Source organism: Ambystoma mexicanum, chromosome 12 (assembly GCF_040938575.1).
Source record: "Ambystoma mexicanum isolate Mex_15411 chromosome 12, UKY_AmexF1_1, whole genome shotgun sequence".
NCBI classification, from domain to species: domain Eukaryota; kingdom Metazoa; phylum Chordata; class Amphibia; order Caudata; family Ambystomatidae; genus Ambystoma; species Ambystoma mexicanum.
In genome coordinates, this window is record NC_090936.1 from 657,471,071 (window position 1) to 657,486,098 (window position 15,028).

General features: G+C 51.1%; 1 protein-coding gene across 6 annotated transcripts in view; it reads left to right on the forward strand.

The window, feature by feature from the left end:
* HBP1 (HMG-box transcription factor 1) overlaps window positions 1-15,028 on the forward strand; it is a 735,347-nt gene that overhangs the window by 389,782 nt on the left and 330,537 nt on the right. The window lies entirely within an intron of this gene.

A 15,028-nucleotide genomic window follows, 5' to 3' on the forward strand; every position in this document is an offset into this window, starting at 1 on the left:
GAAGCTCCATCATGGCGGTCACAATCCAGTGTTACCCCCGGGAAACCAGCCTTTGCCCACACTCTATCTGCTTGGTCACCTACTGCCGATACCAGCAAACTCTTAACATCACCTACCGCTAATGGCACTCCCGTGGTATGCTTCTCAAAGCATATATCCACTTGCTTGCTCTTCCCGATAACGGGGGCAGGGTTTTTAATAAATTTGCCTTGTCCATCTGAGCCCAGGGTATGTAATTTGGCTTCACTCCTCCTCTATGTATCAATGGGAGCTGTAGTTTGCTCTTGGCTCCTTTTGCTCTACTCACCTTCAACCCTTTCCTTCCCAATGCAGCCATTCTTCCCATCCTATTCCTTAACCTCCCCGTCCATCCCTCTTCCATGGCTCTTCCCAGGGGTGTCTCATCCAATCTTTCTAACTTACCTCCTGCTGCTGCTCCCAGCCTTCCATTTTCCTGCTCATCATCTTTGATGTCACACCACAATTCTTCCATTCCCCCAGTGGCCATCCCTTCCTCTCCTGTGTTTTCTTCGAGATCATGTGGTCCCAGTTATTATTTGAGTTGGTTATTCCTGAATTCTAAATAGTATTTCCCCCTTCTTCCACCCTTCCTCAGAAGACCTGTCGAGTGTTTGCGCCCTATTAGTTTGTTCTGTTCTTGCAACGCTCGTTCCACTTTGTTCACATATATTTCTTATCCTAGAAAACTCCTCTGTGGCCATTGAGCGCCTAGAGTCTAAATCTTCTGTTAGTTTTTCAATGTCCACTGCAGGGGTACTTACCTGCCCACTCTGTCTGGGGCACTCATATGGTGGCGGTGCAGTTGGTCGTGGGGCAGCTGTGGGGGCAGTGGTGGGCACATAGATGGGAGCACTGTACCCCTTGGCAGGCACTGGTTTGTTTAGGAGGGGATACATTCGTGTTAACTCTATTGACCCTTCTTTTCCCCTCCCCTCACCTTCACCTTCATTTGCCGCCAAGGGAGTGGTAGTAGTGGTGGGCTGATCGGGCGCTATGTACTTCTTTTGGAGTGGAGGTACTTCTTCAAACAACCTCCACAGATCTAGTATCTCTCTCCTATTATGAAACTGCTTACCCTTGTATTTTATGAATATACATGTGGCTACCATGTCCAGGACACTTTTATCAAAAGACCCCCCTTGTGGCCATACCTGGGGTAACCCTTCTCCTTTTAATTCAGTGATCCACTGATCATGGTATTTGTTTATACGTTCTGCATAACCCGGTAGATTTTTACAAATATGGGCCAGGGGTGTTTCTGCCCCATGTTATATTCTCGTTGTTCACCTTCCTGTGTTATTTGTAACTGTCACTGTTACTCACGTGCGTGTGTGTCTCTTATCACTGACAATTCGTAAATGTAAAAACGCTTGTTCACAATACTACTATCTTAACTCTTACTGGGTCACACTTACAATGACCATACCACAGAACCTTCTCGTACCATTAATTCAACATCATTTTCTTACAGTAAAACTTTCTGAAACATGAATAGCTTAGCATATGCAACACGGAATAGACATTCAACAAACTTTTAACATACAACACTTAACAATGACCCTCCCTTTTCTTGCCCTGCGTTTTTGTCCTTGACAAGGCTCTCTGACCCTCACCCACTTCTCCCCCCCTTTACCCTTAGACGTTATAGTACTTTCTCTAATATCGATTCACCCTGACTAAAGAAGAAAAAGCAGTTTCTAATATATACACCGTGTCTCCCTTTTCACAGACACCTTTTACTTTTATTTTTCACTATTCAACTTATTCCCAGTACTAGTCAAGATAGCACTATGCGGCGCCGCCTTTTACCCCTTTGCAGAGCTAGGTTACCGTCTTTATATCTTCCCTTTCTTCACCTTATTATCCTAATGGCCATATGCAGAAAAGGAAAATAGTATTAATAGTTGAAAGTACCAATTAGCTGACCTCGTATAATCTGGCTCCCTTCCCCTTCTCCTTTTATTATCACTCGCACTTAATACTCACGTGCCCGTCTTGATCCGAGAGTCTCCGGACTGGGTCCGTCCAGGCGGCGCTGCCTTACACTCAATGGCCACTTCCCGGCTCCAACGAGTGGTACTAAAAGGTTTTTTGGAGAGGGACCGTACCCTTTCGGCCTACTGCCTACGCACGTCTAAGCGTACCAGTTGCCGTAGTCGGGCAGCTCTCTTGAGCGGGCTCACCGTGCGTCTCCACTGCTGCCTGGAACTTCTCGTGCCAAAAGGGGACAATAAAAAACAAATCACGCCTTTGGGGTCACCACTGAAAGCAAGCGTCCCCCATAAGGCAGTAACCCCCCTTAATGAGAGGCAATAAAGGACACACCACAGAAGGGAAAAAGACCAGGACCAAGTGCGGGTCAAGTAATAAGGTTTTAAATAAATTGGTATAGGGCATGCAAAGGACTCTGCAAGCTCCGAGAGCGCTCTGTCTGACAATAGCAAAGACAGTCATATTTATTACAAAAATACGTCATGCATCCTGTAAGCTATAGGGGGCACATAGTCTCAGGGATTGGGTGGAGTTGACTAAACTATAGGCGATGTATGGAAGAGCTGCTCCAGGATTGGTGGACATCTGTGTGGTGCCAACGTGGGGTGGATGGGTCAGCTGGGCTCGTCGGGGTGGAGCTGCCAGGCCAGATGCGGTCTGTGTCGATGATTAGTGGCTGCACTAACTCTTTGCCCTTGTGGCCGCACATACCCACACACATCACTCTATACAATTCCAGTTGTCCTGCAAATCCTACAGTGCGTTAATCTAAGGTCCAATGGGAGACAGGAGAGACAGCATGCAATGTGAAGCTTCACCAATACATCAGTGTACAATTACTCTTGACCTAATGACCCAGTTTCATAAGTCCAGGTGTCTTGTCAGAGGGCACGGGGCAAGCTGCCTTGTCATTCTATTCTGTTATTTACGATATGTTAGTACAGGGGTGAATAACTGTCTCTATGGCCCGTTAACTTGGGGGTGAACTGGAGTACTATTGGATCAGTAAGGGCACATATCTGGCCCCTCAAGGCGGTGGGATTTAGGACCAGGTAGCACATAATTCACTTGGCCAAGCCATGGCGGCCTCTGACATGGGGGAGGTAAATACTTGAAGCGGGTCCAACAGAAATGTGGGGAGGCGAGGCTGTGCTGTTCGAACACCAGCAAGCCCTGGCGGGCCTTTGCAGGAGGAGGGGGAGATGGCCTTGTAACTCCAAGCGGTTCTCTATTTATTGGGCTTCACAATATACCCTAGAAGGGTTCGGATGCTAAAGTTAGTAGCATTAAGATGATTACATATTTCTATCGTTTACAGATTCGTATACTTTTTCATTCGTAGCAATGGAGGTTGGCAGTAGCACATGCGATACATAACGTTAGTTGAACACATACTGATAATTCATAGGACAGACAGATGAATAACAAACGTGAGGTAGCGTCAGGTTGGGTCGTGTACTCAGGAGCATGGAAGCAATATGTTCATTTACATTTTCGTTTATAGCAGAAACTAGCTCAACACCCTTGAAGGCCATCACACTTTTAAAACGTGTTTCACTACATTATACACAAGTATTCTATGTATTGTTTTTCGCTTTATCCTTTGTACATTAGCAGCAATCATTAGTTAGCACAAGGTGGGGTCAATTGAGAGCTTTCATTAAACCTACAGGGCACACAGTGTCTGGCTTCGGGCGGGGGTCATCCTCGCTTTAATCACTTTATAAGTTTCATCCCTTCCCAACACCCATTGTATTATTTACAAACAACCCTGTGGACCGTTGGGGTTTGGTATCTGCAGTTAGCACTTCATCTGGGGATCTGGGCAGGGGTTCATGGAGGGAGGTCATGGACATCATATATTTTAAATGTTGGGGGTTAGGTGCAGGATCGAGGCTTGTTTGATTGGGATGGTTCTTGTTATTTTCCAGACTCTATCTTCAAGTCAGGTCACTTCTAGGGCGGTGATGTACTGCGGAAGGTAAACAATACAGTGTTTGTTCTGATACTTGTTCGTGTCTGGTTGCTCGTGACAACTGGCCTTCAGCGGATCTGCCATGGGGTGGATGCGCGGGGGAAGTGCATGGCTCCCTGTGCGCGGTGAGCGGGGGCCAAGCTACAGCTTAGCATGCAGGCTATTTTCGCTTGGGCTTTGGTCAGTACATCTAAAATGGAGTCTTGGTGTTTTCAAAATGGCGTCTATGATACGTTGCACTACGGGTCGTGTGGCCTTATGTGTCGATCAGCAGCCATCCTGCCTCCTGGGCCCAGGTGCATTGGGGGCCGCTGACGAGCCACGAGCCTCAAGAAGGTGGGCAATACAGTGTCGCTCGGGATCTCCTGTGGTGGGCCTGCGAGGACAATATTCTGAAAGGAGAACATTTTTGGCATCCATGGCCGGAGATTAAAGTAGTAACAGACTCCTCACTCACTGGGTGGGGAGCCCACGCCAACGATCTGACAGTCAGCGAGATTTGGTCTCCATCGGAGTCCAAATTACACATCAACCTTTTGGAGCTCAGGGCAATCAGACTAGCACTGAAGGCCTTCCTACCCTCTGTACGGGGAAGGAATGTCCTGATAATGACGGACAACACAGTGGCCATACATTTCTCCAGCATGGGGTCTGGCATGGATTCACATGCTCATGAATATTCCCCGTCGTCAGGCCGGGAATCCTCGGTATAGAAAAAATCAGTATCAGTTTCGTTTCTGATCTGTCTTTCTCAGTAGTAACCAATCACTGGTCTCTGGGTCATACTGCCCCCAGCCAATGACTGCCCTCTCCCTAAGCCCCGCCCCTGGCAGCCATCCTCGGATTTTTACCGCATGTTCAAGTGTTGGGAGTCCTGGTGCTGTAGCTCTCGAGCTTTTGCTGCATTTTCGCGCTTTTTTCAGGAGATTTTCTCATTTTTTCGGTCAAATAGAGCCTCAAGCTCCGCCGTTTCTACATCCGATCAACGGGGATCCGTTTCATAGTGTCTACGCCCCTCAAGGCTGAAGATTTCGTCGAGTTACGCTTTTGGAGGATTCCAGAAGTTCCAAGGCCTACCCGGACATGGCCCAGGAGAAAGGGAGCTCGACGCCCGGGAAGCTGTTCAGGACCTGCCCTGGATGCCAGCTTCAGAACGTTTTCAAGGAGGACGAGCATTCGTTATGCCTCTACTGTCTCCATGAGGACAAGACGCACAAGGAAAAGGACTGCGCGTGTTGTGGGAACATGTCGGAGCGGACCATGAAGGATCGCCACCTTCGTCTCGCCAACTGGCTGGAAGGTAAGAGCCCGCCAGGCGAGAAGAAGAAGAAGAAGTCTGAGCGGTCTTCTAAGTCCTGTGAGGGTGCCCCGGCGACGGGGGCCCAACAAAAGGCTAAGCACTGCAAGTCCGTGGGCACCGGGAGCGCCGAACGGTCGGGCTCCTTGGCTGCCAGGCAGGGCGCATCCTCCCCGGCACCATCAACCACGAGCCAACGCTCTGGCTCAGGTAAGAGGAAGTCCGAGAACCCGGCAAAGCTTCTGGAGAGGCCCCGGTCGATCTCGAAGATTCCGGCAGAGGGGGAGCGAGGCTCGGACCCTCCCCCCAAGGTGAAGGCCCCAGGCGTACAGTAGGTGACGTTGGCCTTAATTCACCCTGCTGGGACCTCGATTGAGGATGTCGCCACGGCCCTGGCTCAGCCTGTGGAGGCTACACCAGTGGAGGCGCCCTCAGGTACCAGAGTCTCCCTGCCACCACGGAGGGAGTCGTCTTTCAGGCCCATCGAGAAGACCCCCACAAAGTCCTCGTTGGAAAGGATGGGGGAGGGGCTGGTGGCTCTCGTGGATACGGACACGACCTCTGAAGAGGAGCTCATCCAAGTCGTGGACGAGGCCCAGCCCATCGGGAGGGATCCCGACGAGGGCGACGATGAGGACGACGGTGTCGCAGACGAGGCTCCTCAAGAGCCCTCGCTCCCATCGTTTCCGGCGCCGCAGGACACCTCGGCAGCCATTTTGTCAGCCATCCAGTCCTTATGCTCGGAAATAAGGACTAGGTTGCCCCTTCCCCCGACGGAGGTACCTGAGCCAGACCCGACGGGGGAACCGGAGCCAGGACCTTCGGAGAGCCCACCACTTAAGAGGAGGAGGACGCATCCTAGGCCTCCTCTCCCGCCTCTGCAGCCTTCTCTGCCTTCCCCCCGGTGCACTACCCACAGGGATGATACAGGCATGGACACGACTACGACGGGTACGGATGACGACGGAGGCCCGACGAGATTGGATCCTTCCATGCTATGATTTCCAGGGCATCCAAGCTCTTCCAACTCTGCCCCGAAGAAAAGAAGAAGGAAGGGTTCCTTTACCAACGGCGCAAGGCTAAAAGGAAGACGGTCCTCGCCGTACCGCTTCTTGATGACATCTGGGATGAGGGGCTCGCCCTCCTCAACAACCCTGCCACGGCTCCTGCGAAGAGGGACTGGTACGAGAAGAAGTACCGGGTCCCCGACGCTGCCCCCTTGTGCCTTAGGGCGCAACCTACTCCGGATTCGGTCGTTTCGGCGGCGGCCAAGAAGAAAGCGGGGAGGGGCATTGGCCTCGACTTCAACCTCCCCGCCGGACGGCGAGGGTAGGAAGCTGGATGCGATGGGACGACGGGTCATCTCATCTGCAGCGACGACCATCAATGCGGCCAACGCCCTGGCCATCGTAGCCCGCTACGACAGGGAGTTGTGGTTCAAGATCGCCCCTCTGTTGGACTTCCTTCCGGACGTCAAGAGGGCTGAGGCCATGGAAATCTTACAGGAAGGTGAGATTGCCTCGGACCACACCATTATGGTGGCTACGGACATCGCCGACACCGATTTCCGTCAGTTGGGCAACGGCGTTTGCCTGAGACGACGAGAATGGCTCAAGGCGACAGATTTCCGCCAGGACGTACAGACCAAAGTTTTGGACATGCCTTTCGATCGGAACAACCTTTTTCGCAAGGCGGTTGATGAGTCCCTTCAGGCGATCAAGACGGACACGGAGACGGCCCATGCACTGGGTGTGCTCCAACAGCGGCAGCCGTCCTTTCGGAGCTCCGGAGGCAGACAGAGTGCCTCCAAGGGAGCCGGCAGCAGCTCCTCTACGTACCGTCAAGCGGCAAGATCTTTGTCGCAGGAGGCCTACAGGGGACACGGCAAGTCAGGTAGATCCCGCCGTCATCGCCAAGGTGGTCAGGGAGGCAAAGCGGCCTCCAAGCAAGATTGAACCGACCGTTGGGTCGGGCCCCTGCCGAAGCACCCCAGTGGGAGGCCGGCTGACGAAGTTCCTCGGCGTGTGGGAGTCCATCTCCACCGACCGTTGGGTGCTGGACGCCCTGGCCCTGGGGCACGCCCTTGAGTTGCAGAAGAGGTGCCGCCGCATTCCTCCCGTGGCCAGGAAGGAAAATCACGTCCCTCAACTGCTGTTGGAAGTAAGGGCGATGCTCAGGAAAGGTGCCATCGAGCTCGTCCCGAAGAGGCTTCGGGGCTCCGGAGTATACTCAAGATACTTCCTCGTAAAGAAGAAGACAGGAGGATGGCGTCCCATCCTGGACCTGCGACGACTAAACAAATACATCAAGGCACAGAAGTTCCGGATGGTCACCCTCCAGCACGTGCTGGGACAGCTGGAGGAGGGCGATTTCCTGTCGTCGTTGGACTTGGAGGATGCATACTTCCACATCCCTATTCTAAAGAGACACCGAAAGTTCCTCAGGTTCGTGGTCAAAGGACGGCACTACCAGTTCAAGGCCCTCCCGTTCGTATTAAAATCGGCGCCCAGGGTGTTCACCAAGTGCCTAGCACCGGTGGCGGCGCGGCTGCGCCTGCAGGGGATCCACGTCTACCCCTACCTGGATGACTGGCTCATACGGGCAAGGACAAGGGAGCTCGCCGTGGAACACGCTGCGAAGACCGTCCAGCTGCTCACGGACCTGGGGTTCTCCATCAACTTTCCAAAATCCCACCTGGTCCCGTCGCAAGTCGCCCTGTTTCTGGGAGCACAGCGCGACACAGTGGCGCGGCGGTCACCGTCGGAGGAAAGGATAAGGACCATCCTAGGAAAGGTGCAACGTCTGCTGGCCATAGACGTGGCCAGAGTGAGGACTATCAAGTCCCTCCTCGGAATGATGTCCTCCTGCATTTATCTGGTGCGCCACTGCAGACTTCGGATGCGGCCCTTGCAAGAATTCCTCGACGCCCACTGGATCCAGACGACGGGCAGCTTCGAGGACAGGATCCCGCTCGACAAAGCGTTCCGTCAGGCGATACAATGGTGGGGTGTCCGCTCTCATCTGACGGCGGGAACAGGTTTCCTAGCCCCGGCCCACCAGGTGACGGTGACGACGGATGCCTCCCTGGAAGGTTGGGGAGCGCACACCGGGGGTCTCCACGCAAGAGGCCTTTGGCTCCCGGAGGAGAAGACTATCCACATCAACATCTTGGAGCTCCGTGCAGTGTTCTGTGCCCTCAGGTCCTTCCTTCTGTCCCTCAAGGGCAAGGTGGTGAGGATCTTCACCGACAACACCACCACGATGTTTTACATTCGGAAGCAGGGCGGAACCAGATCCCCTGCCCTATCCAAGGAAGCCCAGGATCTGTGGCATTGGGCCGTCGCCCAAGGGATGTTTCTGGTACCCTTTCATCTGGCAGGGATAAAAAACACCATCGCCGACTCACTCAGCAGAGAGCAAACCCCAAATCGATCTCTTCGCGACGGCGGCGAACTCCAAGTGCCGGAGGTTCGCCAGCAGGTTTCCCCAACCGAGGAGTTTGGGCGATGCTTTCTCGTTCCCCTGGGACGGCCTGTTCCTTTATGCTTTCCCGCCGTTGCCATTGCTACTCCGGCTTGTCAACCAGCTCAAGAGGTCCCGGTGCAGGATGATCCTCGTCGCACCGGCGTGGCCGAGGCATATCTGGTTCCCGGACCTTCTGGACTTGTCAGTGTCCACACCAGTCAAGCTGCCGACGGACGCGGATCTTCTCTCCAGAGAAGGAGGCGCCATTCTTCATCACGAACCAGAGTCGCTGAACTTGCAGGCCTGGCTCCTGCAGCACTAGAGTTTGGAGGATACGACATCCCGGCTGACTGCAGAGAGGTTCTCGCGAAGGCCAGGGCATCCTCAACTCTCAAGTGCTACGGACACAAATGGAAGAGGTTCTCTGTCTGGTGCCGTGCACAGAAGATTAACCCTCTGCGGATTACGGCCCTTCAAGTATTGCCGTACCTATTGTCCTTGGCCAAGGCTGGCCTATCTCACGCTTCCATCAAGGTACATCTGGCTGCGATCTCCTGATACACCAGAACCACGGGGCGGACGTCTTTGTGGTCTCATCGTCTGGTGAAAGAGTTCATGAAGGGACTGTTCAGATCGTTCCCGCCGGTGAAGGCTCCGGCCCCGGCGTGGGAGCTCAACGTGGTGCTGACCAAGCTCATGGGACCTCCGTTCGAGTCTCTGCACTCGGCTCCGTTGAAGTTCTTGTCGTGGAAAACAGCGTTTCTTGTGGCCATCACCTCCGCACGACGGGTGGGAGAGATCCAGGCCCTTTCCTGCAAGGCCCCGTACTTGACTTTTCACGACACGAGGGTAGTGCTCAGGACGCACCCCTCCTTCATGCCCAAGGTGCCGTCGGACTTCCACCTCAACGACCTCTTGGTGTTGCCAGTTTTCTTCCCGTCGCCTTCGTCGCCGGCTGAGAGGACTCTGCACTCGCTGGATGTAGCTAGAGCGCTGAAGTTCTACTTGGACCGCACGAAGAGTTTTCGGAAGACATCACAGCTGTTTGTGAACTTTGGACCTGTGAATCAAGGGAAGGCTCTCTCGAAGACTTCCATTTCCAGATGGTTCTCCGGCTGCATCATGCACTGTCACCGGTTGGCAAACCGACCGTTGCCAGGCCGTCCGAGGGCCCATTCGACCAGAGCGATCGCTGCTACTACGGCGTTCCTGTCTGGTGTGCCCCTGCTCGACATCTGCAGGGCTGCTACGTGGAAGTCAACGCACACCTTCACGAGATTCTACTGCGTCGACCGGGATTCCAAGGAGGAGTCCAGAGTCGGCCAGGCAGTGCTGCGCAACCTGTTCGCCTAAGGTGAGCCTGATGAGGAGGTAAGAGTTGCTTAATGTTGAGTTGTTGTATTGCTTGATATTGAGCCTTTTGCCACCTCCCGTGGTTGTGCATGTGTATACTGCTATGTATTCTTATATTCATGAGCATGTGAATCCATGTCGGACCCCATGCTGGAGAAGGAACAAGTTGCTTACCTGTAACTGTTGTTCTCCAGCATGGGTCTGGCATGGATTCACATGCGAACCCTCCCGCCTACCCCTCTGCGGCTCTTCACTTGGTCATACTGCCACTTCACGTGCTGCCAAATCTGAGGATGGCTGCCAGGGGCGGGGCTTAGGGAGAGGGCAGTCATTGGCTGGGGGCAGTATGACCCAGAGAGCAGTGATTGGTTACTACTGAGAAAGACAGATCAGAAACGAAACTGATACTGATTTTTTCTATACCGAGGATTCCCGGCCTGATGACGGGGAATATTCATGAGCATGTGAATCCATGCCAGACACATGCTGGAGAACAACAGTTACAGGTAAGTAACTTGTTCCTACCTAAACAAAAGAGGAGGTGTAGGGTCACTACCACTGTGCAGAGAGGCAATGCTGCTCTGGTACTGGGCAATTCGGAAAGGAATCTCCTTATCGGCAGTTCACCTGGCCGGGGAGGAAAACACGACGGCGGAAGCTCTGAGCAGGCAGGGTGCAGTTCCCATGAGTGGGAACTAGCTCAGGAAGTCCTTAAAGAGATCTTCGCCCTTTGGGGAACCCATCAAGTAGACCTGTTTGCGACCGGGGTCAACCGGAAGTGCAAAAGATGCTTCCCACTACTATACGCGTTCCCTCTGATCCCTGTCATTCCTCAAATAATCAGGAGGGTGAGACGATTCGGAAGCTGCATGATCCTAATTGCCCTGGATTGGGCCAGGAGAACGTGGTACCCTGACCTTTTAGACATGTCCATCTGTCCTCCGATTCGTCTTCCACAGAGAGAATATTCTCTCACAAAGGGAGGGACAGGTTCTCCATCCAGAGGTCAACACTCTCAGCCTTCCCGCTTGGTTTCTGAAAGGCTGAGATACAAAGATTTGGACCTACCGGATGACATCATGGAGATGTTGCATTCGGCAAGAAGGCCAGCAACAAAGTCTCTGTGCCGTTGGAACAAGTTTTGTGACTGGTTCAGGGAAAGGAATGTTGATCCTTTTCTATGTACAATTCCAGAGGTGTTATCTTTCCTCTTATCATTGGCACTTAAAGGTCTCAATGTTGGGACCATTAAAGGTTACCTGGCAGCGCTTTCCATGTTCAAGCGCTCTTCTGAAGAATGCTCCTATTTTAAAATTCCCTTAAGTGATTCAATTCTTAAAAGTGCTCACAAATGTGTTCCCACCTTCTTCTTTTCAAGTCCCAGTTTGGGACCCTAATCTGGTTCTAAAGTTTTTAATGTGTGCCCTATTCGAACCCTTGCACACATGCCAATTGAGGTTGTTAACCTTTAAAACCCTATTATTGGTTGCATTGAGATCTGCACGTAGAGTGAGCGAGTTGCAGGCACTTTCTTCCAGGCCACCCTATACCCTGTTCCACAAGGACAAGGTTGTGTTGAGGGTAATACCCTCCTTCCTACCTAAAGTTGTATCTGATTTCCATCTGAATCAGAAAATTATTCTGCCAGCGTTCTACCCCCCTGCCGCATCCCGGTAAAGAGGAAGAAAGGCTCCATAGGTTGGACCCTAAAAGAGCTTTCAGCTTTTCATTTCTAGGTTCTCCAAGCTCAGAATGGATGACCAACTCTTTATTGGGTATACCGGAAGAAAATTGTGTCAAGCTGTTTCAAAACAGACCTTATCAAGGTGGATTATACTTGGCATCTCGGAATGTTACAAATTGGCAGGCAAAGACCCGCCAGAAGGCTTGAGGGCTCATTCCACCAGAGGTATAGCCTCTTCAGCAGCCCTTCTTGTTCCTATTAAATCAATCTGTGATGCAGCAACATGGTCTTCACTGCACACATTCACAAAGTATTACTGTCTAGGTGCTTCCCACTCTCAGGATGTTGCCTTTGGTAAGGCAGTACTGTATTCGGCCTTATAAAATGCCGACAATCTCAAATTCTGCTCCCTCCACCAAAATATGCATACTGCTTTGGGAATCTATCAAAGATGAGGAATACATTGGAGGACACAATCCATTCAAAGGACAAGTTACTAACTAACTGGTAACGTTCTTTCGATTGGATGTTCCTCCAATGTATTCCTCATCGCCCTCCCACCCTTCCACGCTGTAGAATTTCCTATGCGGTTACAACTTCAGCTCTTGCAGGGCTGTCTACTGCCTGCCTGCACTGACAACCAACACGAACAAGGGGGAAAGACAGAACTGAGGCCAACAGGCGCTGCACGTGCTACTTGTGCACCCAATGACGTCACCCTCGACAGAGGCCTTCGAGGGACATCGACTTGACGGCATCGACACACGGTGCCCTCTGCCGAGAATTCTTTTTCCGAAGCAGCCGAAGCTGGCCGTGATTATCAAAGAAGGGGAATACATTGGAGGAACATCCAATCGAAAGAACGTTACCAGTTGGTAAGTAACTTGTTCTATCTATTCAATATACTTCCTTGTATCCAACAAGGATCTAACCATGTGCACTATGTTAGACATGCGGCCTGCAAACAAGTATGTCAAGCCTCAAAAGTTTCAGGATGACATCTCTGCAGGAGGGAATTCCACTGCTGAAGCTCAGGGATTAATGGCCACCTTGGATATGAAAGATGCATACTTTCATGTTTCAGTGTTGCCAGCGCACAAAAAGTACCTAAGGTTCTAAAGATAGAGAACACTCAATATCAGTTCAAAGTATTCCCATTCGGCATTACCGCAGCACAAAGTGTTTTTACCAAGGTTCTAGCAGTGGCAGCTGCTGACTTGCGCAGACAGTCCGTTCTGGTGTACCCTTAGCTAGACGACTGGCTCATAACAGGAGACGCACACCAGGTGTGTCTAGAGAACACCCAAAAGACTTTAGACCTACTTTTTCAAGTAGTTTTCTCTATCAACGAAAATAAATCAAGTCTTGTCCCCAGCTAAGTGAAACCATTTCTGGGAGCCCTAATTTTGACAGAAGACAGACTTATCTTCCCCTCCAGCGAGAAGGTCCAAAACATGTTGATCGAGATCCCTCAATATGTAGCTGGTCATCAGATAACCGTACGCTGCTATTGAGAATGATGGCATCCTGCATTTTCCTGGTTCCACATGCCCATCTGCGCATGCGTCCTATGAAAGACTGCCTCTCAAGCCAATGGTGTCAAGCAGTCAGTGGGATGATCTAGTGGTTGCCTCGAAAGCCCTTGTTCTATCACTGCAGTGGTGGACGAAGGACAACGTTCTGAAGGGGAAATCATTCACCACCCCCTCAGTAGAGGCCACTCTCACCACAGATGCATCCCTGTCAGGGTGGGGAGCTCACCTTCTCCCACAGACAGGGCACAGCACGTGGTCACACTCAGTAGCGAACAAACACATCAACCTGTTAGAGCTACTAGCAGTGTTCAAGTCCCTGAAAGCTTTTCAACAACAAAAATAAATAAATAAATAAAAAATACTGCAAGGAAAGAAGGTTCTAGTCCTAACAGACAGCACCATGGCCATGTTTTACATAAACAAGCAAGGAGGTACTTACACCCAGGACTGTCCAAACTGTCACAAAGCATCTGGAAGTGGGCACTCAAACACATGTTACTTCTGTCACAACACATTCCAGGGGAACACATTTTCTTGCAGAGACTTCAGCTACCTGTAGAACATGAGTGGCGTTTTCACAAACATATTTTGCACAACGTTTTTGTAGAATGGGGGCATCCAGACATCGACCTTGCTAAAACACTGGAAGAACGCACAATGCTCAGACTACGCCTGTAGGTATGCCCAAAAGATGTCCAAGGGGAACAGTCTCTGGATCAACTGGTCAGGGAGATTTGTTTACACCCCCCCCCAACTCTTCTCCTCAACAGGATTCTTCACAAGATGCACCAAGAACAAGTTACACTAATCCTGATAGCACCAATGTGGGCTTGTTAACCGTGGTTCTTGCATCTCATGAGAATGTTGCTTTGCCCTCGGGTGAAACTGCCTTCCCCACTACAAGATGCTGTCCCAGAATCGGGACAACACTGCACCCATGCCCTCAAACTCTCAATTTAGCAGCCTGGCTCCTGAAGTAGAGTTTGGGCATCTCCAACTGCCTCAAGGATTTATGGACATTCTTAAAGAGGCACATAAACCAAATACCAGACACTGTTATTCCAGTAAATGGAGATGCTTTGCCATTTTGTGTGGTACTCGTAACATCAACCTAATTGATTGATCACCCACACACAGTCCTTTTTCTAACTCACCTCTTAGACTCAGGATTCGTTTTTAACTCACTTAAATTCCACCTTGCTGTCCTCTTTGCTTACACCACCACTCGGAAACAGATTTCCTGGTGGAAAGTCCCGGTATTCAAGGATTTAATGGAAGGAGTGAAAAGACTTCACCCACCTATCTTTAATCCAACTCCCGGATGGGACTTGAATGTTGTCCGTACTAAACTTATGGACTCTCCTTTTCAGCCAATGCACAAAGCTAGTCTTAAGGCTCTCGCCTATAAGACTACTTTTCTGGTGGCTATTACTTCCATTCGTAGAGTTTGTGAACTGCAAGCGCTCTCAGTCCAAGACCCATTTGTTACTATTCATAAGGACATGTGGTTTTGCGTACACATCCACGCTTTGCATCTAAATTTATCTCCAAGTTCCATGTTAACCAGTCCATTAAACTTCCATCTTTCTTTCAGAATTATACTAACTCGGCTAAAAGAAGCCTCCTTACACTAGATGTTAGTAGAGCAGTGATGTATTACCTCAATAAGATGAAACCACTTTGAAAGACAGATCCATTATTTGTCC